This window comes from Mustela putorius, unplaced genomic scaffold, assembly GCF_011764305.1.
Source record: "Mustela putorius furo isolate JIRA1106 unplaced genomic scaffold, ASM1176430v1.1 tig00003983_pilon_pilon_pilon, whole genome shotgun sequence".
NCBI lineage: Eukaryota > Metazoa > Chordata > Mammalia > Carnivora > Mustelidae > Mustela > Mustela putorius.
In genome coordinates, this window is record NW_025422123.1 from 6,772,251 (window position 1) to 6,796,519 (window position 24,269).

General features: G+C 48.3%; 1 protein-coding gene across 4 annotated transcripts in view; it reads left to right on the plus strand.

Moving 5' to 3' along the window:
• DAAM2 (dishevelled associated activator of morphogenesis 2) overlaps nt 1–24,269 on the plus strand; it is a 117,628-nt gene that overhangs the window by 34,191 nt on the left and 59,168 nt on the right. The window contains exon 1 of one of the 4 annotated variants that reach the window (XM_045071227.1): nt 12,269–12,546. The exons of the other annotated variants lie outside the window; for them this stretch is intronic. The gene's annotated coding sequence lies outside the window, so the exon portion shown is untranslated. Of the gene's footprint in view, nt 1–12,268; nt 12,547–24,269 lie in introns of those variants that run through there. 4 annotated transcript variants of the gene reach the window in all.

The following is a 24,269-nucleotide window of genomic DNA, read 5'->3' on the forward strand; positions in this document are numbered from 1 at the left end:
ATCCGAGCTTGTGGAATAGGATTTGGTCGCTCTGGAGGTCAGGGGTCCTCACATCTCAGCTCTCTGAGTAGGGGTCTGTCGAGGCAGCCCTGACCCTGATGGGGTGGGGAATTGTCCCAGAGCTGCTGAGCTGCTTTTGTCTCTGTGTGTTGTGTGCTTCCCCTTGACCTCCTTGGTCTGGAAATGGATTCTCTCAATGGACCAAAGGGGAATTTGGAAAATCCCAAACTTAGTTTCAGAATCCAAGGAGGGTATTCCCCTTCATGACCAAGCACAGGACCATATCTGTGCGCCCACCTCTCACAGCCTATATTTAAACTTTCCCCTTCCTTCTGTGTGGAGGGTTGGTACCTCCAGAGGTGAATACCTAGCCATCCTTCGAGATATAGTTCCAAGCACAATTATGTCTATAGCTTCTCTAATTCCTCTTCCCCTCCCCACCAGTTTAAGGGAGGTGAGGTTCTCCTTCATCTGTGGCCTTGAAGACCTGCCCTGGATGTAGCATAAATGCTACAGAGTATGTGCACAGAGTATGAAAACCACAGTTCTCCCTGTCTTTCCCTAGACTAGGGGCTTCCAGAATGCAGGGGTTATGATAGGGCCAACTGTGCATTCCTAGTCCCAGTGACAGGGTCTAGCCCATATTAAGTCCTCATTAAATATTGGCTGAGTGAAGAATGAGGGGAACCTGTAGTCTTCACGATCTCCTGCTAAGAAATAAGAATGGCTGGTGTTTGGGCAGTTGGCCCAGGGGCCAGTTCCATGCTGGTATCCAAACCAAGCACTCTAATTGGTGTTTCCTCTGTGTAGGCTTCCTATGGTGGGGGTGCTGGGGACCAGTGTGTGCACAGGCCTGCAGTGTGCCCGCAGCTGGGTGTGGGTGGCAACACCGTGCTTTTCTGTAGAGACCCAGGTGTGGACATTGGCACCAGCTGCCTGCTGTCCCCATTGGCATGTGATTCTCATAGTTGTGGCCAGGGCTTTTGGAGGGAGTGTGACTATATGGGGAAGCTGGTGGCACTTTGGGAGACAGACTCCACTGCTGGTGCCTTGGAAAGACACCTGTGTTGGAGGCTAAGAAGGTATCTTATCTGTATGAGTTAGAGAGTTGCAGCATGCAAGAAATTGCAAAACAGAATTTTTGTGAATCCTGGTAAGATAAGAAGGGTGCAAGGGCTCTTCTGGGTCAGTCCTGACCTTACCTTCAAGGAGTTTATTTACTAAGTGACACGTTCAGGCACATTTGCCAAGTGCCTCCCATGTGCGTGTCCATCACTATTCTAAGCTCGGAGGGTGGAGACTGATCTGACCCTGTCCCTGCCTCAGAGGGTTTATTTCCTTTCTTTTTTTAATTTAAATTCAATTTTGTTAACATATAGTGTATTATTAGGTTCAGGGGTGGAATTCAGTGATTCATCAGTTACATATACTGCCCAGTGCTCATTACATCATGTGCCCTCCTTAATGCCTACTTACCCCATCCCCCAGCCTTCTTCCTTCCAGCAACCATTTTGTTTCCTAGAGTTAAGAGTCTCTTACAGTTTGCCTCTCTCTGTTTATATCTTTTAAAATTTTTCTTCCCTTTCTCTACGTTCATCTGTTTTTTTTTTGTCTTAAATTCCACATATAAGTAAAATCATGTGATCTATGTCTTTCTCTGACTGACTTATTGCACTTAGCATAATACCCTCTAGTTCCATCCACATTGTTGTAAATGGCAAGAGTACATTCTTTTGGTGGCTGAGTAATACTCCATTGTATATCTACATACCACGTCTTCTTTATCCACTTATCTGTCAATGGACATCTGGGCTCTTTGCATAGTTTGGCTACTGTGGACATTGCTGCTGTAAATATAAATATTGGGGTGCATGTGCCCTTTGGATCACTACGTTTGTATCCTTGGGGTAAATACCTACTAGTGCTATTGCTGGGTCATGAGGTAGTTCTATTTTTAACTTTTTGAGGAAATTCCATACTGTTTTCCAGAGCGGCTGCAAAATTTTATTTATTTATTTATTTATTTATTTATTTATTTGGGAGAGCATGTGTGGGGAGAAGCAGAGAGAGAGAGAGAGAGAGAGAGAGAGAGACTGAGTGCTGAGTCTGAGGTGGGTCTCTATCCCTTGACCCTGAGATCATGACATGAGCTGAAATCAAGAATCAGACACTTAACCAACTGAGCCACCCAAGCGTCTCTTGGAGGGCTTCTTTTCTAGTGAAAATCCCTGAAACCTGAGGGGATGGGCGTTAAGGCCACCATCATTCTGGAGACAGTGTCCCCTGCAGATTCTAAGCCAATGTCATGGTGCGGGATGTGGTTTCTTCATTCGTCAGCTTCTTATTCTCCCCCAAGATGCTGCCTGCCAGACCACTGTGCTATCACCCTTTCTGGATTCCTGGTTCCGCCTCCTTCCGCAGGCTTTATTAGAGACCCCTCCCCTGTTTCCCACCACGCCCTGTACACTACCCTGCCCACTACCCCTCCCCTGTCTGCTCACCACTCGGACCTGCTTCCTCTCCAACAGTGCTTTTGATGAGCAGCTCTGTTGTATTCTAGCTCATATCCCCCAGTGGACCGCGTCTGGCACCGGGTAGAATTTCTGTATGTGACTGTGGAAGGAATGAATTCATGGGGTGCACGCTGGGTTTCATTTACTCCTCTTCACCATCCGTGCTGAGCCTGTGTGCCTGTTTTCATTTCTTCCTGGGTCCATTGTCAGAGAGTTGATACTAGGGGAAGTGGCTGGAAAGCTGGGGAATTGTGAGAAATGGGAAAAGCAGGAAACCCCTGCTGGAAACCATCTCTTCCCTGTGTCCCCTGCATGACTTGGCGTTTGAGCACACTCCCTCCCGTAGGCTGGGCAGGCAGGTGGGCTGCAGGGCTCATGGACCTGCGCTCCAAACTCCAAGCCCCACCTTGTGCTGAGGTCTGGGTCTGCCTTGTCGTGTGTGGGGGGACCAGGCAGTGCTGAGGGACAGACTTGCTCCTCCAGCCCTCGGGTTCTGTCGGCGCAGCTGGGCCGGCGGGAGAGCAGGCCACCCGGGAATGGCTGGGAAGCGAGTCCCAGCCTTGGGCCCACCTCCCCCAAGGCCAGGATGTGGCGTGGGACCCAGGCGGGTGGAGGTTCCCACCGCTCAGCTCCTTCTTTGGCTCCCAAATGCTGCAGGCCCAGGCAGTGTCTCTCAGCAGCAGGGGGCGGGGAAAGACTCCAGCTGCCTGGGTCAAGACCCCATATCAGGACCAGGGCAGCCCTGCGGGCACCCATTTCTGACATTTGCCCTCTCCTTGGATGGCTGCCAGTTGTCCTGCTGGCCAGCCTTGCCTCACATTGGGGGAAATGAGTCTGGAATTAACCGTTGCAGACCCTGCCCCAATGAGGGGCAGGACTTTCTTCCCAGATGGGCCAGCACCCATCCGTCATGTACCCAGGGCTGGTGTGGGCATAGTCACAAATGGTGCCTCATTTAATCCTCACATCAGTTTGGCTATATGGGCACTGAACCCCATTTTCCAGATGAGTAAACTGAGGCATGTGGCATTCTATATAATCTGCCGAAGGTTAAAAGTGAGTAAAATTTCATAAGAATTCCTTCTATGTGCTAGACGGTGATTCTAGGCCCTGTGGATAGAATGGTGGATGATGAACAAAAATGTCTCAAGGAGAGAGAGATAATAAAAAAGTAACGTTATCTCACACAGTCGTAAGTGTATGTGGAAAATGGGAGGCAGAGGGGTTGTTTGGAATAGTCATTGAGAACGTGTGCAATTGTTGATGCTGGCACAGTGCTCGCCAGGGGCCAGACACTCCCTTGTCATCAAGCGCGCTAGTTAACCCCGACGGTAATCTTATGACGCATGTGGCTGAGATTCTCTTTCTCAGGGGGGACACTAAGGCACAGGGAACTCGCCAGAGATGATAGCAGATGAGAAGCGGTGCTGGGATCTGTGCTCAGGCCACCTGATTCTCCAGCTCTGGCTGGTGACCATGACCGTGACTGCAGCCAGGGGCCTGGTGAGAGAGGAGGAGCCCTGTTACCTCTGTAGCCCCTACCTCACAGGCCAGGTGAGTATAGAGCAAAGGGTAGAGGGGAGGAGAGATTCCTTAGCTGTAAACCTGGGTGAAACTGTAGGGTTTGACTTCTTTACAAAGACTAAGAACAGGAGAGGGGACGTAAGGCCCAAAGGTGGTACCTTGCCCCTCTCCTCCCCTCGCTGTCCCTTGCCTCCAACCAGCCACCCTCTGCCCTCCTAGGACTTGGATCTGACACAAGTAGGACTGTTTTTGCTCTTTCCCTGGCCTTCCCTCCCTCTGTGTCAATTTGAGAATAACTTATTTTGTTACTGATGATGGTGATAGCAGCTAATATTGGCCAAAACCTTACAGAAATGGGAAGTTCAAATATATACAACTCCCACATTCAGGGAAAACCAATTATTTCCTGTAATCGGTCACTTGCCGTAAAAATCTTAGCTCAGTTAATAAAGGTACTTTAGCCTGTCCTGATGTGAAACTGGCTCCTGGTTCAATGAGGTCCCAACTCAGACGCCCTGGGAGGGTGTCTCCCCGTGGGACCTCAGGGTCCCTGTTGATCTCCACAGATGTGTTCTCTGTCCCGTCTGCATCTGGAGCTCCTGTGCTGGAATTCACTGAAGGGGCCGTGTCTGGTCTTGTCCCTAGGGCTTTCGAAGGCAGACCTGGGGCCTGCTGCTGAAGTTTCGGCATCCTCAGGCTCCCTGGCTCTCCTGGGACTCGCCCCTGTCCCTGGAGGGCTTGAGTGTCTAGCTCTTCTACAGACAGATGCGGGGATTCTAGATGGGCCGGAAGGCAGCCCCTGGTCCTTGTGAACCTTCCCATGTTGCTCTGGGCCCCGCCAAAGGCTGGCCTTGTCCAAGGCGTTTCCCTGTTCTGGGATTCTGAGTCACTGGTCGTTTCTAATGTTGTCCCTCTCCCCACCCCCCTGTTGGGGAAGGGAGTAGTGAAATCATGGCCATTGACTTCATTTCCCTCCCAGTCCTGGAAAGGTTTCTTCTCAATTCCTGACTAGAGAAAAGAGCATTACCTCTCCGCAGCCATTTCCAACTCTGCTGACCTTTGTTTTCTGGGGGTTCTTCGTGTGTTCTTTGCCTGGGGGAGAGAAGGTCTTGGCTTAGGGCTGATATTAAAAGGGTACAAGAGAAAGGAAAGGGAAAAAAATGAAATACCTGGATTTCCCAGGGACAAAATATATTAGGAAATATTTTAAATATTTTCCTTGTAAAATACTGTGGATCAGACAAGCAGTATTATTCCTGAGTTGCCAGTTACTCCTCATGACTATGTCACGGGTATGTCCTGTCATACTCTCTTTGAATAGATGAAAAAGGTGAAACTCTGAGAAGTTAACTTTCCTGGGGTCTTATAGCTAAGTAGCAGCAGAGCCAAATTTAGAAGGTAAAATTCTAGATTCTCAACTGCATCCGATCCCTGAGGTCTTAGCTACTTTTCAATAAGCAGTTTCAAGGCCAAGGCTCTTCAGCCAAGTCTCAGTGAAATAAAATGTTGCCCCTTGAATAATTGATAAAATCCCCAGAGAAAGGGGGATTGGCTTCGGTCAAGCCAACCAGGAGTAAATATCAGGGCAAACCTCTCGCTTGAGAGGAAATCTCGATTCACGTTAGCAAGGGCTATTCAAGCTTCTGAGTCTCTCCTGTTCCTGCACACACAAAAACTTACATCTTTCTGTTCTTCAGTCTTGACACAAACAATGATTTTTCGCTACCTGTTTGGATCCCTGTGCTTGATCAGAATTTGGGGCGACAACCTCATTCCCACTCTGCTTCCCGAGTCAAAGAAGCCTTTGGCTCGCAGTTGAGTTCCTTCTTTGCAGAGCCTGGGACAACTCTGATTTCCAGCCCTCTAGTCTGCTAAAGCACTGCTTGCTCCCAGCTAGCGAGGATAGGGGTGCCATATTTGAAAACTCCACACTGGCCTTCATTTACACTGAAGGTGAAAGGCCAAGGTGGGTATCTAGGTGGGTTTTCTGGGCAACCACCTAAAAATAGCCAGGGGAAATAGCTTCTTCTTCTATAAATTTAGTTTTTATTACATAAGTAGTTCTTGGTATTATAACGTTAACTCTAAATCAAAGGAGAGAGAAAATCCACCCATAATCACATCGTTTGCACATGGATTTGTTTTTCCAAAACCCCGGTGTCCTGGGCTTTCAGAGATGGAGGGGATGGGAGCAGAGTCAGTGGTAAGTGATTAAGACAGCCTGAAATGACAGGTACTAAGCTAACGCATAGGCTCAATTTCAGACTTACTTCTTCTCTTGATAGCCTCCTCCAGGAAGCCTCCCCTCGTATCTTCCTTGTCAACAACTGGGAGGTATTAGAGGGGATGTATTATTCTGCTCACATCCCAAAGTCTTGCTTGAGTGTCCCATATTGTGTTATGACTGTTTAAGTGCCTGGCTCTCCCACTAGACTTGGATCTTTAGGTGTTCAGGAATACAGCTTATTCTTCTCTGTATCTCCAGTGCTGGGACATCCAAGAGGTCAATAAAATTAAGTTGCCAGATAGAGAGGTCAGGGCAGGTATTGAAGAAGACCTACACTGAGGCTCAGACAAATTTCTAAAATCCACAGAATGGAGAGCAGCATGGAACCATGAAGTGTGATGGGCGTATTTTCTTTGGTGTGTTTTGTGTGGGTGAGAGAGAGAGAAGAGGGGAATTTGGGGCACCCCACCACTGGCTGGGGGGTCTCTTCTCACATTAGAAGAGGAGATTGAAGAACAAGAACATGAACTTGAAGAGCATGGCAAGGCCCCCCATTTTCTCCTGTGAGTTCCAGATCTAGTGCTGCCTTCCTCAGCCCATGGGGGTGGGGCAGGGACTGTACCTTCTTCATGTTGGAATCCCCACTGCCCAGCATAGTGCCTGGTCATGGAGTAGGTGTGTGGTGGACACTTATGGAATGGATGGAAGGAATAGGTGTACACACAGAGGGAGAAACTCTTGTAATCCCATGAAGTTCAGGAAGATGAGCGCTGAGTCTAGTTATGAGAGAGGAAAGGGTCATGGGTTGGCTGACATGGCAGAGGCAGCTTCGTGGTTGGATGAAGGGAGGCAGGGCCACTAGGGTCCCTGTTGGTTTGGATACTTTTAACCAGATGCTGACTCAGGACGGCTATCTCCTGGGGGAGAGGAGGACTAGGGGGCTGTGGGAAGTCCTACAAAGACACAGGCCTAGAGAGAGAGCTTCCCCCCTTTTATTTTGCTTCTTTCCCTCCAGCACAAGAACTGGACACATTGCTAAAATTCCTTGAGTCCCTAGGGCAGGGGTGGGGGTGCAGTGAGGGGGGGCAGTTCTAACAAATGAGCCTGGACAGAGGCATGTGGTGTAGGGCCCAGAGAGATGAGGGTGGCGGGGTGGAGTAAATCGTGAGCTTGGAGAGAGGAAGTTCTACTTTGGGTGCCTCTGAATCCAGCCCCTCTCCCAGCCCGATCGTTGCAGCCCCCACCCTGCATCCTCTGCCAGTTCTGTGCCCTGGCTTATGCTCCGTTTCTAGCTCCCCTTCCTGCATCCTCTTAGTCTTGGCTCACTCTCTCCTTGGTGTTCTGCCTCTTGGTATTTTTGCCTGCATCCCCAACCTCCTTCCAGTCTTTTCAAAGCCACCCCTACATAGCAATATCTACAAATAATAATTAACATCTACAGTTTATCCCCATTCTGGGCCATACACCACCTGGGGAGCTTTGTGTGTCCCCTGTCATCTCCTAAAAAACACATGAGGTCATTACTGCTGGGATGTGTGTTTGACAAATGAAGAAACTGAGCCTCAGAGAGGTTGGGTGAGTCAGGAAAGGTCATCCCAAATCCTGTTGGACAGCTTTATCAGAGCCTGGCTGATGTTGTGACCTCCATCTGTCTGAGAGAGACCAAATCAGCCTGTCTTCTCTCCTCACAGCTACACAGCCCTCCCTCTGAATCAGACTTGCTTGGGGGTGCTGCTCAGAGAACTGCATTTTAACAAGCCCCCCAGGAGATTCTAGAACTTCTGCTTTAGCTGATCTGGCTCCAAACTGGCTGAAAACCCGTAAGTCTGCATATTTGGAGAAAGCAGATCTGTCTCTTGCCATTACTCACCCTTACAGTTCTGTCCACCAGCTCTGGGTATAGGGAGAGATGTTCCTGAGCACTTGTTTCCCTGGTTATGAGATAGGAACAATCCAACCCATACAGAGGACATCCCTGGTATCTCGTTTCTAGGAGAGGATCTCCCCAGGGTGGTTATGCAAGCCTGATGGCCTCTAGGGATTGCCAGGGAAACTTATAAGACATCAGTGACTGGCTCCTCCCCCAGACCGGGCCAGCATCTCTGGGGGGTGGGCAAGGGCATGAGGGTTCTAACATGCATGGGGAGAAGGCGGGGGACAGCCCTGGCTGTTCACTCTCACACCTCATCCTCTCCATCACTTCCTCTAGGGGCGAGGCATCTCTAACCAGTGACTCTAGAAGAAGTTATGAGGTGGGCCTGCCAATACTTCTGCCCCTTTCTGGGATCTGCTGTCTGCAGGGTGGGTGTGTCTGGCCAGTTCTGGGAGACGAGCCCACTCCTATGTGAGGTCCACGGTCAACCCTCCTATGCCAGTGCCTGGACCTGTGTGCTGGCCTAACTGAGTGGAATGTTAGGCAGTCCATTCGTCCAGAGGTATAAAGCTGCATACTTGGATAGCTTTATCAGAGCCTGGCTGATGTTGTGACCTCCATCTGTCAGCTTCACACATCCCTTTCTCAAATGGTCCTGAGCTCAAGCAAGAGAAGGCAGCAGGTTTTACCCAACACCATGTTAGTATTGAATTTAGTGAAGTGGCATGAACAAGCCTGCTGGTTAGTTAGTGGTCAGCAAACATTTGTTGCATCTGACACAAAGCCAGGCCCCCTCTGAGCGCCACTACACCTCCCTGGGGACTGACCTCCCAGCCTCAAACCATCTCCACCATCATACCCTCTCATGCCTGACAGTTAACTCCTTAAACTCCACTTCTTTCAAATCTGTCAATGCCACTGGCTCTCAGGAGGGATTTGCCAAAGATCTAGTGAACATGAGAGAAGAGCAAATGATTTAGAATTAGCTCTGCTTTTTATTAACAAGTTCCCAGGTAATGGGATGCCATTGGTCTAGAGAGACATTTTGAGATCACCAGAGTTAAATGAAAACAAAAGGCAAATGAACTCCAGCTTTAGGGAATGTCCTGTGGCAGTTGTCTGAGTGAGAGAGACTCCTCTGGACCCAGATGTGGTCCAGTGTTTTGCAAATTAGAATCACCTAGGGAGGCTTACAAAGGCCAGAGCCCATGTGGTCACTACTGTTCTGGTTTTCCCAGGACTGAGAGGTCCCCTGCGATATGGGACTGTCATTATTCAAACCAGGGAAATCTGGGGTAAAGCGTGATGAACTGCTCGCCTGATACCCGCCCAGAGATTCCGTTTTAGTTGGTTCTGGCTGGGATCCATGCGTTGATATTTTTGAACGGGCCCTGTGATTCTCCTCTACTGTGAGGTGTGAGGAGACACCGGAGGACCTGACCGCAGCTCGGGAGAGAAGGGGTGAATCGTGAAGAAGTTTGAGGACAGATGCTGGTGTAAGAGGAGGTAAGAGAACCTAGAGAGAATGAAACTACTTGCATTCCTGGTCCCTCCGGGAGCTTGTTAAAATACAGATTCCTGGGTCCTTGCTGACTCAAACTCAGATCTCAGGGCCCTGAAACCTGTCATTTTGCTCAGCCCCTGAGGGTGTGCTATCATTGGAGATCTCCTGAGAGTGGGCAAACCAAGAGCTAAATCAAGGGAAAAGGGATGAGAAGCCATGATGTGCTCCTAGGAGGGAGCTTGTTGGTGGTTTGGCCTGAAGCCAAGAAGAAGGTGTGAGCAGGTCGCCTGCCTCGGATCCCAGCTCAGTGGATTATGTGCTTGACCTTGGGCAAGTCCCTTGACTTGGTGGAGACACCCATTGCCTCCTGTGAACATCCACTTCTAAGTGTTCATTGCACTGAAATAATGCATATAAAATCCTGGCATGGGGCAGGGCTTAAGACAACAGAGGAAGAGTTTAGGATGATTCCATAGCTTTGGACCTCAGGACTGTGGTGTCTTTCACTGAAGGAAGCCAGGGTGGCCTGAAGGGACATGAAGTCCATTTGAGAGGAAGTCGGTGGGACTGTGTGAGCCCATCCAAATGGAGAGGTGGGGAGCTGGACATATGGAGGTGAAGCATGGGGGGAGGTGGATTTGGGAGTGACTGTCACCGGATTAGTTGAAGTAAGGATATGGAATATTTGTTTGAGGGAGAAAGGCCAAAACAGGATGGAGATCAGAGATATGAACCTTGGCAAAGCCCGGGCAGGTCTGCTGAGTGCCAGGCTCTGTGTGGGTTCCTGATAAACCATGTGGCACTGTCCCCGACCCCAAGAAGGTCACATTCCAGGGATAGTGACCACAGTTCAGGAAGAAATAGCAGGTCTGTCTGACGTTTGATGGTGGGAGAGACGCAGGTTGCCAGGGAGGGGTGTCTAAGTCCCGCCTGTGGGGAAAGGAGTGTGGCTTGCCCTGTGAGTGGCCAGGCACCTGGGGAAGGCCAGAGAGAAGCTGCTCCAGACAGGGGGAAGCAGCTGGTTGAAGTCAGAGGCATGAGAGTGGCCTGGACCATGGGGCCAGGTATCAGCATTTCAGTGTTCCGAAATACCAGGGGGGAGGGAGAAGAGGTTAACGAGCCTTTAGAGGGGTGACAGGACAGAAGAGGTACCCAGAAGTGAGGTTTCAGGAGGGTCATGGGTCTCTATGGCTGGGCACTAAGGGGGCAGATGAGCAGTCCTCCTAGGTTAATAAAGCCCCTTTGGTGGAGAGAATCAAGGCAGAGCTTGCAGGGATGTCAGTCCAAGAAAGGTGGGTTAGAAATGAGAGAGTCCACACAAAGACATCTCCTGGGGCTTGTAGCCATTGGGAGGGGTGGCTTGGCTTCCAGGGTCTCAAGTCCTGGAGCCTGGGTCCCCATTCCCCTGGAGAAAACATCCCTTTCCTCAAAGCATAGAGAAGAAAAATATCTCTTATGCCTTTTATACAGGGCATACGCCTTTTGTTTGTAGGATGGAGGGGGGCAGAAAATAGCTACAAACAGAAATGAAAATGTCCTGCTTTTTGTCTGGGAATGCCAAGATGTGATTTAACCATGCAGGTTCATAAAGGAGCATGCCTTTGCTTCCTGCTGAGTGTCACTTGCAATGCCTCTTCAGGGTATCTGGCCAAGGTCTGGATGTGTTTGACCTCTTGTGGACTCCAGAAGAGAAGGGATCAAAGTACCTAAGCTTATTTGGTTTGCCACGAGGATTTCCTTCTTGGGAATTAATAACTTTCTCTCCTCTTTTTGCCCCACTACCACTTACTGTCATTAGACGTCTTTCCATCAGGGAGATGACCTGCAGCATACATGGCACTGTGCCAAGAACCATTCCTGTGGGGGCTCAGAGCCTAGATAAGGAGGAAAGTTTGCTGATGTAAAAAATTTAAGTTAGCACAAGAAATCCAATAACATGGGGGTGCCGTGACGTGGTATATGGTCAGGTGTCCTCTAAACAGAACAAAGAGTGCTCAGAGTGTGTTTTGGAGAATTCGAGTAGGTTGGGATGATCAGGAAGGCTGCCTAAAGAAGGGAGGACCTGCAGAGGGTGGGAGAGGAGGAAGGGGAAGCAGAGATGGCCATGGGGACAATAGGATGGGGGAAATATTGTGAGCCCAAATGGAGCAGAGTTAGAACTAACACAGTCTCTTGTATTTAGTGCTTATCCCATTGCAGAAGGTAATACAATCTCTGTGTATATGTAATGTAATGTCACATTGATCTGTCTTATGATAGGGTCAGGAATTCAGGAAATACTGCCATTTATTTAAATCCACCCACACTTATCAAGTTCCTGCTGCGTGTGCTTGAAAAAGCTCCATGGGGGGAATTGGGGATCTGAGCGGAAATGCCCATGCTCTCTGGGAATTTCAACCCTGTGAGCTATGGTGCGTTTAAGGAGGAGAAGGACAACATGGTTGGAAACCAGGGGATGTGGTGGAGCGGAGGAGTGAGGTAGGATACCGAGGAGACACGGGGCGAGGAGCTGTCTAGCAGTTACTGAGTTGCCCATCAAGGCCAGGCAGGCAGGAAGCCACTCCAGATTAAAGTAACTTGTCTCTGTTCTGTCCTGACCATTCAGGGGCTGTGGGTAACATTTTTGGAAACACACAGGGAGTGGCTGGCGGGGCTGCTCTTCCTGGGAAAGGCTCCCTGAGCTCCCTGCCGGGGAAGATGGGCAGGGCCAGCTGCACGATTTGCGGGGCCCCGTGCAAAATGGAAATGCAAGGCTCCTTGTTCAAATGTTAGCAGAGATTCAGGACAACAACAGGAGAGCCTTCAGGCAAGCAGGGGGCCTTTCTGAGGTTGCCCAGCACATGCGCCCAAGAAGCTGACCCAGAGGAGGAAACCACCTGGACCCTTCTATGACTCAGTGTGTGTGGTAAGATAATGGGCCGGGTTGCTCTCTGTGGTCGTGGGACAGGGTTTCTCTGTCCTAGTAGTGCTGTGTCGTCCCCTGAGAGTTGGCATGGGGTGATGGGGAAGGGACGGGGCACCACAGGAGGCTGCCATGGCTGTGGGGGCACCAACTGTTTACACACCCTGCCATCTCTGTGCCGTAGGGAGGCCGTGTCTGAGTTTTTGGAATGGACCAAACTGAGACTCACATGTTTTATGTACTTTACTAATTTGGGCAAGTTGCTTACCTTCTCTAAGCCTTAATTTCCCTATAAGTAAAAAGGCAAACCATAATATCATCTTTGCAGGATAGTTCAGTAAAAGCCAATGTGGAAGTTTGAGCCCAACCTATTTTTAAGTGAATCCTTCTTCCTGGAAATGTTTTGAATATCTATCTTGTAAAAGTGTGGCGCATGGGCTAGTTTGGGGATATATTTCAAATAGCAGAGGCTGAGAGATTGTGTATTTCCTAAAGGAAACCCAGTTAATTATACCTGCTAGACCCGCATATACACAGACACACATACACCCATAGATACAGATACACGTGGTCACAGGGACGTGCATATGCACGTACCTGGAGTGGAATAGGGACTGGGTTGGAATGAGATGGTGTGTTACAGGAAAGAGCCCCAGTCTGGATGTCATTCTGTCTTAGCCTTGAACCTCCATGTTTCCTCAATCAGAAATCCTGACCTCACTGGGCTTTCTTGAGATGAAATGAGATTATGAATGGGAATGTTGGTCTTGGGTCCCTGGCAGGGGCAAGCATCTTTGGAATGGGTCTCCCCTCCCAGGCCATAGTGAGGCACACAGTGAACTGAAGGGCAAATACTGCGTTCCCTACAGTGATACTTCCTGAGTGTCAGGCGTGGGTAACTTCTTATAAACTAAGGGGGCTGATTTTGTGTGGTGTTGCTATTTCCTCTGCTTCTGTACTTTGGGAAACTAACTGGGTCTTCTCTCTGCTGAGACTTGAAAGTCCATAGAATCCCATGTATTTGTTTCCTGGAGATGAACACACATATACATAGACCAAAAATATATGCACACAGATAAAGACACACCACACGTATCACACATAACCATCCTGCATAGCCACCTCTGCATCACAGAGTTGAACTCTCTCACACACTCCCATGCATTAGTTTCTTCTTTCCTTTTATTCTTTGGTCAGTTCTGGGCTTTTCCTATACCTACCTGTGTAGTGTACCAGGGTCAGGTGTCTTCCTCTTCACACCCTACTAAATCCACATCCTTCCCCATCCCTTTTCCTGAAAACTCCATGTCATGGCCACTCTTCTCAACTCCCCTCAGCATCTCTAATGCTTTTAACAAACTCCAGGACTGTAACCCAGGCTATGAGTGTCCATTTCGACCCACCCAGAGGCCCTGGGCTGCTGTGAACTCAGCCCTAGCCCCAGAGACTTCCCCATGGAATCAGGTTTGTGCCTGTTTGAGTTTCACTGGGCTTCTAACCTCCTCCTCACTTGACTCCTGGGAGTCCCTCAGCTTCTCCTGCTTTGGTCAGCTGAGCTATGAACCTTAGCACCACTGTGAGGAGCCTAGGGCTGGGAGACGAGGAGGGAACAGAATTTGAGGGCCTGGGATGTGCCCGGTGCTGAGCTGGGCACATGATACGTGTCCTTTCATAGGGCGCTCGTGGTGGGCTCCGTCATCCGTGTGTCCACAGGGAACTGAGGCTTTTAGGAACTAAGTAATATAGCCACAGGCTTAATGAAAGTCTATACTCTTTACAGTTTACCACTACTGTGCCTCCAACAAGATGGGACCAGATCAGCTGAGGTTTGGGCCTGGGTTGGGGGATTCCTTCTTCCCGTCCTGCACCTCTCAGGTTTTACCTAGAATCTTTACAGTAGTGTATAATATTAGGAACCTTCTAGAGAGTAACCAACTGTAGTGGCCAGAGCCCTTGGTGCTTTGATGGTGTGAGGCTATAAATGGACCTGTTTTGTTTTTCATAACTTTATTGAGGTATGATTAGCATGCAATAATCTTATTAATTAAAGTACATAATTTGATATGTTTTAAGCTATGTACATACCTCTGAATCCCCTACCACAGTCAAGATTATGTACATATTCATCATCCCCAAAAGTTTCCTTATGCCCTTTTAAGATCCACCCCCTTCCTGCCTGTCTTCCACTGCCTCTGGAGGCAACCACCGACCTGCTTTTATTCACTATGGATGACTTTACATTTTCTCAAGCTTTAGATAAACAGAATTGTACAATATGAATCCCTTTTTCCTCTGACTTTTTTTTTTAACCTACCATAATTATTTTGAGCTCTGTCCACATGTTGCATGTATCAATAGTTTGTTCCCTTTAAATTCGGAGTAGTATTCTATTATATGGATAACTGTACAATTTGTTTATGGATTCCCCTGTTAATGGGCATTTGGGTGCCCCCTGTGTGGAGCTATTACAGATAAAACTGCTAAGCACATTCATGAACAAGACTTTATATGGGCATATGTTTTCATTTCTCTTGGGTAAATACCTAGGATTGGAACAACCGGATCATATGGAGGTGTCTGTTTAACTTTTTAAGAAGTGGCAAAACCATTCTCCACAATAGCTATGTCATTTTACGTTCCCACCCGCAGGTGCAAGAGAGTACCAGTTCTTCGAATCCTCATTGGTCTGTAGGGTGTAGATCTGATTTCAAGCTTTGGTTGGTATGGAATTTGTGAGTCCCCCCCAATGGCCAAATCTAATGATTGAAGCAGATGGCTTTCAGTTTAGACTGGGGACTCTGAGGGATGCCGACCCAAGGGATGCAGAATCAGGTGCTCCTGGAGACATCAGTCAAAAACCTTTTGCAGGATGCTGAGAAGGGGAGGCATGTGGAGTCAACACTGGTCCCAGCATGAGACTACATGGGATTGGATCAGGTCTGGAATGTGGTGTTTGGGAATGAAACACACATCCCTGAGGCATTTTGGAAAAGTGATGGCAAGAATCATTAATGGGATAGGGCATTAGGGGTGGAAGAGAAGAGCAGTGGAAGGAGGCCTTGAGCTTGGGAGACCTAGCTCTGTGAGGGGAGGAGCAGTGCGTGTTTCATTAGTTGCCTCTGCACCCCCAGCACCAAGAGCAGTGCCAGGCATGGAGGGAGTGCTGACAGCAGTGGTGGTTGCAGGAATGAGCAAACGGGTGAATGAGGAACTCGTCAGAGCTCAGGGGATAGGATCTGGTTGAACGGCATTATTTAGTACTTTATGTAGCTTGTGGCACAGAACCTAGTGTCAGGGCTGGAAGAAGCTCTGAAGAGCATGGAGTTTGCCCTTCTCATTTACTGACAAGGTTCAAAGAAGTTATGCTCTCTTGTCCCAGGTAGCCTGCAAGGGCAGAGACTGGATTCAGTCCTAAGCCTCCTCTTTTGTAGTCTAGGGTTTATCTTCTTTAAAAAAGAACATCATTTTTTTCTGATTAAAAGGATAAATTCACATTATAGGAAATTTGGAAAAATAAGAAAAATAACCCCAAATTCCAGCAACCCAAGTATAATCACTTTAGGCAGCCATGTGCACATGTGCAAGTGTGTACAATTTGATGTCTCTATGTCCATCTGTCTAAACTATCCCCTATGGTTTAGTAGTTTGGGTGTTTGGGTGTTTTCAGTCTTTTATTATATTATGAATCCTGGGGTGGACATCTGGTCCTAATCTTGGATAGCACCCTGAGTATTCCCAGCACTTATTCTCTTATAGGATGTCTCCACTAAACCGTTAGGATGAGCAGAGTGCTCTGGGAGGAATAGAACACCTGTTGGGATGGAGTTCCACCAACATTCCTCACACTCAAACATTTGTACTTTGATCCTAACCATGTCTACACTTTAGTATGTTGGTTTGCTTGATTCTCTTCCCCACCAAACTGAGCTCCCATTTACCATGGTATTTTTCCAGCCCTTTCCATAGGGTATTTTTTCACACCCTTTCCATGGTATTTAGGTGTGCAATGAGTATTTATTAGAATGAATGAACGAACCGATGGAATTGTATAAACAAGAGTGAAGGGCAGCAAGAGGTCACCTGGGTCTACATTTTCAATCACATTTACCTTCTAGGGGTCAACCCCATTCCTAGTCTCCCCTCCCCCAGTTCCTACAGTCCCCCTCCCCCTGCCTCCTACCCTGGAGAGTTGGAATGTGCTTGTGGTCCAGGATTTATGTCCAGTGGAGCCCTGAGGCCACACACAGGGCCTTTTCTGGTATAAATGCAGGACTGTGGGAAGGCCTAGCAGGATGACAAGGGCGGGGGAGGGGGGCACCATGTCTGAGGAAGACTCAGCCCAGGGTCCAGAGTATGACCATGAACATAGCCCAGCTGAGGGTCCCAGGGCTGACTGGCCCTGGCAGCTCCTTGGGGCTCTGCCTTCCTGAGGGAGAGAATGCTTTTGTGCTGGGACCCCAGGAGAAGAGGACCAGGAGGAGTGGTCAGGAGGGAGCTGGGCTGCCTCCAATAATGTGGGTTCTCAGCATGTTTGGGTGTTCTGATGTAGGAGTGCGGGGAAGAGGCTGTGCGCTATTTTCCCTTGCATCCTTTCAGTAAGGACAGCACCATCTGTGTGAACCAGGGGAGGGACTTGGCTTCCCAGAAGCAGAGGCGGGGTGGGGGGCGGGAGGGAGCAGGGTTGTGAGGGAGGGGCAACCCATGTCACGTGTAGGGTGGTTTCCCTTTGGCCAGGAACCCCAGACCTCTGGCTCTAATGGGTAGCAGAGACTTGGAGTGGAAATTCCTTCTTCTCTTTTACTTCACAGCTGTTGCCCAAAGAGCTCCCCACCACTCCCACTCAATCTCAGCCCAAGTCCTTGTTTTCTGTGTCCAGTCCATGTCTTGCCAAAGCCCCCTCATCAGCTCACACATGTGTTAGTGTGCACACCCCTCCGTGACATCTCTAGCATCCATCCCCTCCCCTCCATTCTCGACAGTGTGGGGCCTCATTAACTCTTACTCACGCAGAGATGCTGTCTAGATCTTCCCTCTGATGTCCCTTTTTCCTGTAATGCCCTCCATCAGGGCCACCAGAAATTGCCTGTCCAAATTCCAGCTCTGATCTGAGTCCCAACTCAAGATCTCGCTTCTATCAGCCAGCCACCCATCGTTCAGTGACTTCCCCTTCCTTAACCGGGCATTCAAGGCCTTCCTTTATCTGGCCCCAATCTTGTTTTCCACCACCCCTCTTTAAGTCCTACATTTCAGCCTGAGAAAATAATAGTGAATCTTCAAACAACGTGTGTGTGGGCTGTGCAGGTCCACTTCAATGTGGCTGTTTTTCAGTAAACATTTTGGAAGATTTTTTTGGACATTTTCAGCCATTTGAAAAAAAAAAAAAAGTGTAGATGAACTACACAGCCTGGAAATCTCGAGAAAAAAAAATTAAAAAGTTCGGTAGGTCATGAATGTGTAAAAGTTTTGTAGATGCTACTCTATTCTCTGATATGCTACCAAAAAATAGACACAAATCTATCACAAAAAGTTAAAATTTATCAAAGCTTGCACAAACACAGACCATTCATGGCGCCACCACAGTTGAGAGAAATGTAAACAAAGGTAAAGATGCCGTATTAAATCATAACTGCATAAAATTAACTGGAGTACGTGCTGTCCTGTAAGCATTTCAAAGCCACCTCCTGTTACTCTTGCTGCGAGCTCAAGAGCTGTCCCCGCTGAAAACACTGTGTGACACTAATCCTTTCTTCGGGAACAAGGTGTCTCTTCAGTAAATGGCGGATAGCAGTAAGAAGTGATCTCTCATGGTTCTTGCAATGAGGAATGACATTTGGGGCAGTCATAAGTTCTATGTGGAGTTGCTACTGGGGTGGGAGAGGAGTCTGTGTCCCGAAAACCCATGGTTCAAAGGTGAGTGGGATTTCCCTTCACCTCATGCTCAACTTAGGGTTTTTCTTGACACCAAGTCCTCCCTCTGGCATACCTTTTGTTGTGAATGATTTCTTGGACCATCCCCATGAGATGCACCCACATCTTTCCTTCCTCTGACTCTCAGCTTCAATGCCATATCCATGGGTGGATGTGCTTAGGCCTGGGGTCTGTTTATGCCCATGCCTCCCCAGAAAGTCTGTAGACCCAGTGGGGCTGGAATTTGATGTTGGGTTTATCCAAAGCACCCAGAATATTGCTTTGTACATGACGGTCACTCAGGGCATAGATGGATGAACGAATGAACGCATGCTTGACTGGGACATAGGAGAGCAATTATGTCCTTGTTTTCTACCCTGGTGAGACAAAGAAATCTATGTTCTCTTTATCATTTCTCAAAATGAGAAAACGGATTGGGAAAATCCACAACTGCCACATAACACCCCCGAGTCAGAGAAATGTCACATTGGGGAATTTTCAGTTTTGCTTACCCAGAAAGACCCCTCTTTTTCCTCATCCCTGTTTCCCCTGGCTCTGTATCTCCCACCCCTCAACCTGCATGGAGGGGGACCCTGGGGCTGAGACAGTTTACTTTTGCTTTCTTTGCCTTTCCCAGAGCAGAGGGGGAACCGTAATTTAGGCGGCTGCTAAAAATAGCTCCCCCAGTCCTGGAAAGAGAACTTGCTTATTTTTGAAATTGCTCCCTGCTCCCTCCCCAGCCCTGCTGGGGACTTGCACTACAAGCCAGATGCTTCTGAGCACTGTCCTGAGGCTGGCAGGGGAGTCACAGCATGGGGCCTTATCAACCAGGGGGTCCGAGCCCTGTCTGAGAGATGGACCAGCAGAAAAGTGGGAGGGATGAGACGTGTTTGTGCTCTCCAGGTCCTGTCCAAATCAGATGGGTCTCCCTCCCCACGGCCTCTTGGGGAGCACTGTGGGGGGACAGCCCACCAGCTGTGTGACGCAGCCACCAGATGTGGGAGAGGTCGCCAGGTCTGGAGACCTGGATCAAGTCCGAGGCTCACACAGCACATCTTTCCAAGCCTCAGATTTCCTCTTCTCTACAAGCTGGGGTGATGGTCATATTTACCTTGCCAGGGTGTATTGAAAGTCTGAGGTAAACTTTGACTATAGTAGGGCTCAGTGGATGATGACCATAACTTTGTTATGATTAGAATCACTGAAATTAGAGCACGCCGCTCTGTTTTATTGCAGCAAGGCAATAGGACAAGCGATAAGCCAATTTGAATTGCTAAGTTGAACCACATGAAATTGATGATTTTGTAGATTGAGCATAATTGAATACCGTCACTTATATGATTCAAGCTAATAACACAGAAATCAGCAAATTTTCTGTAAAGGGGCAGGGACTGTAGACAATACTTACATGAAAGGGTGTGGCTGCGTTTCAGAAAAACCATATTTACAAAAATGGGTTGAATTTAGCCTCTATAATATTTGCCAACCCCCATCAGACTATGTCAGTTTCATTCTTATGTAGAGTGAACTTTCTGTGATTCATACAGTCAGTGTCCAGGAATCTTCCCAATTATAACTGTAGCTTAGCTGTAGAGTTCATGATGGTGTTTATTATTACCAGACCCTGTTCCAAACACTTTACAAAGAGTAACTAATTTATTCTCACGACAACCCTATGAGGTAGGGGCTGTTATTATTGCCCCATTTTATGGATGAAGAAAGTGAGGCTCAAAGAGGCTGAGTAACTTGTTTGAGGTCCCATAGTTAGAGTGGGTAGCAGTTGAAAAAAACCCAGCTGAGTTTGTAGGGTCAAGTTTGACATCTGCAAAATTCAGGCTGCTTCAGTTTGGAAGTGGGGGTTATCAAGCCTGTTTGCTGCTCACAAAGCATGGTCTTCAGGTCCTTAAAGGGGCAGCAGGCATGGTAGAGGTGGGCAGTGAGGAGATGGGTGGGCAGAGGACCTGGGATGGAAAAGCACAGACTCTTCTCTGAGAAGCTAAGCCCTGGGTCATGGCCCTGTGTCTGGGGCTGTTTCCTAGGTGACCTCCAGTGACACATGGAGGGTCAGTATATAGGGAGGAATCTCTGGCCTGTGGAGCAGGAAATTGTTTACATTCCTTATGTTCCATGCAGTATCTCTGGGGAATTCTGGGCCCCATTCCCAGACCTGGGCCCCAGGGGACCTGGTAGGAAGACGGGGGCAAAGAGCAGGCTCCCCAGTATGCTTTAGCTCTGGTGTCAAGCCAAGGGACTTGTATACCTTGTTGATCCCCTTTGCCTACTAACTTAGCCACCAATGAGCAGGCCACTGGTCAGGACTCTGGCCTTGTGCACACCAGGCTTTTTCTCTTTATGCCATTCCCCTTGCCCAGAAAGGATTTCTTACCTCTGTACCTTTCCTTAGTCCTCTCACCTCTTTCAAGACTGGCTTGGTGCCACCTCCTGGAAGTCTTTTCTCACTTCCTCTTCACACCTCAGGCCCCCTTCCTAGTGCTGCCAAAGCCCCTGTCTCCTTAACCCTTCTGGCTTCCCTACCAAAAGGGGACCCCTCAAGGGAAGGGACTGTACCTTATTTGTTCTTGTGTCCTCACCACCAAGGTGAACCCCCGTGTCCAGCGTAGCCTCCACAGGCTAGAAACTGGTTCAAAGCAACCTGTTTGAAGCAACATCACCATCCACAAAAGCTTGCCCTTTCCCCTATAAGATGTGGCCCTTGGACGAGTTGCCTGGGCTTTGGGAGTCTTAATGTCATCACCAGGAAGGGACAGTGATTTGAGGGTTGGGGGAAATAAATGAGGTAAAGCAGAAAGATGCCAGCACAGTGACTGGCTCCTAGCAAGCACTTTGGAAGTGGCTATACGTATCCTTGCCTCCATGACCCCCATGCATGGAGTAGGGGAAGATGAGAGGAGAAGGCAGTTCGAATACCCCAAAGCTACAGCATTGGCCTCAAGTACTAAAGTCAGGGTTCATGCATCAGCTTTGTTTTTGCAACAAGAGAACTGAGCCTGGAGTCAGAACATTTAGTTGTGAATTCCAGCTCTGCCTCTTAGCAGCAATGGGCACCATTGACAAGCCGTGTGACTGCTGGTAATACCATTATAAACCTCAATATTATTATCTGTTGGGGGGAGAGTAATGATGACCTCATAAAGTCCTTGTGAGGCTGACATGAGATTGCATACCTGGGAAAACACTTGGTCCAGCTCTGAGGGAATGCTCAATCATGAATTATTGAGTCTGGATCTATAGAATGCTTGAGAAAGCTCTGAGTGAGGCTCAGCTTAGGGTGTTTCTTGGGCACATGCCATATGGCTTAGTGGTTTATAGCTTTAAAGTCATGCCATCATGAGCTTGAGTCCTAGCTATGCTACTAATTGGCTGTGTGTCCTTAGGTAAGTTACTTAAGCTTTCTGAACCATGGTTTGTCTTTTAAGGACTTTTTAAAGATGATGCCACATATCTCAGAGAGTTGTTATGGGGATGAAATGTGAGTAGATCCCAGGGTCTGGTCTACACCAAGTCTCAAGTATTAATATTATTCTGCTTTTACTTATGACTTAGGAACAAGCATTGATGATATAGGGCTTTTGAAGTCCTAGTTAGTGTAAAAACTGGTATATAGAGGGCCACAGTTTGGGGGTAAGGGTTAGATTTTTCATCTTTGCAAGCCAAATGGGAGTATTGCACTCAAGTGATAGGAAGTACTTCCTGGCTTGGGGTGGAATGTGGGAGGCATGCTCTGTGCACATGAGGAGAGCCTCTGGGGAAATCTTTGGGGCTGGAATGGAGCCAAACAGTATGGTTGACCAGGCCCCGCCATCACACAGGGAGGAACCCAGGTCCCAGAGAGCCTAAAACCTTGGCCCTCTGACCCACGTCTGGATAGTGTGAGAGCTGGAACTAGCCTCTGTCTCCTGAGTTAGGTATGATTTCTCCAGGATGTAAAAGGATGTGAGTAAGAGTTAAAATCTGGCAGGAACCACAGTACTAGAGAAAAGCCTTGAAAGGGACCTTACAGTCCTACAGGAAGACTATTTCATCATTGATGGTTGTCTGTTTTAGGCCAGTTAGTCTGTGTTTAGGTACCCACAGGCTTGGGAAGACCTTGATCCCCCAGGGAGAAGAAGAAGGGACAAGGAAACAGGATGTGGAGTGCACAGAGGTGTTGGTATTCAGTGAATATTCATGGAGAAAACAGTGGGTGGTGGTAGGGATGGGTTGAATCCCTCTTTTGGGGTTTAAGTCCAGTGGATTTTGTTCTATTGTTGCTTCTCATTTTTCTATATTGCTCCTCAATTTATCTTTTTTTAAAAAATTTTTAGATTTATTATTATTTTATTATAAACATATAATGTATTTTTATCCCCAGGGGTACAGGTCTGTGAATCGCCAGGTTTACACACTTCACAGCACTCACCATAGCACATATCCTCCCCAATGTCCATAACCCCACCCCCTTCCTCCAGCCCCCCTCCCCCCAGCAACCCTCAGTTTGTCTTGTGAGATTAAGAGTCACTTTTGGTTTGTCTCCCTCCTGATCCCATCTTGTTTCATTGATTCTTCTCCTACCCCCCAGGCCTCCCATGTTGCATCTCCACTTCCTCATATCAGGGAGATCATATGATAGTTGTCTTTCTCCGACTGACTTATTTCACTAAGCATGATACGCTCTAGTTCCATCCACGTCATCGCAAATGGCAAGATTTCATTTCTTTTGATGGCTCCTCAATTTATCTTCAAGGTGGGCACCTCCATTGCTTCTCTTGCAGAAAGGAACACTCTGGCCCCCTTCACTTTTCTGCTCCCTTCCCAGTGTCAGGGATGAGGCTTTCCCCTTCTAACCAGAGCTAGCTTAGAGCCCAAGGAAAATCCAAGCCCCTCAGGTCCAGACTTTCCAGTGGCCTAAGGCAAAGCTGGGTGGCTTCTTAAATCAGGCTGGGCAGATCCCTACAATGCCAGGCTTTGGTGATCCCTGCTGTGCCTGGAGAGAGCTTGTGGTTACAGGCTGTGTCTGGGCAGGGCAAGCCTTGGCAGTAATGATAACAAAATCATAGCAGCAGTGCTGGCCTCCTTCAGAGAGTGCCCTGTGTGCTCCAGACATCTTATCTACATTATTGGACAGACTCTTCACCAAAATCCACTGAGGAAGGTGCTGTGATTATCTTGGTGTCACAGAACCCAAGGCTTTGAGAGGTTAAGACTTTAAGAAATGTGCTTCAGGTCACCCAGCTGGGAAGGCAAAGCCAGAAGTCAAGTCCCAGTCATCTGACTTGGAAGATTGCTAGGGTGAAGGAGGCCTTAGCACAGGATGGATGAGAAATGGGGCAGTGGGAGGTGGAAGCTGTCCTCACAGTGGAGAAGAGGAAGATCTCAGGATCTCTGTAACCCTCTTCTGGCCCCAACAGCATCCTCAGGACTGGAGATATTTCTAAACAAAGCTGTCAAGATTTATCTTCTCTGATGGAGAGGTGTAATAGAGTAATAGGGTAATAGGCAATAGAGTAATAGGGCTGTGGCAAGATGGGGAAAGGGGCCACTGATGTGGGAAGATGAGTACTAGATCACAGCCTGAACACTGGGGTCTTCAGTTTTAAGCCCAGCTCTGTCCCTAGCTGTGTGACCTCAGAGAAGACTTTTCCCCCTTTGATCTCAATTTTCTGCTCTATGCTCTAAAGCTACATGCGTTCCAGCAGAGAGCTTATGGTTTTAGTCTTAAATGTTCAAGTGGGGCCTCAACAGTCTTAAGAAACAGTTATTGGGAGTAGGGCATTCTGGGGAACATCAGCATAGTGGGGAGCTGTTAAACAGGCTGCCTC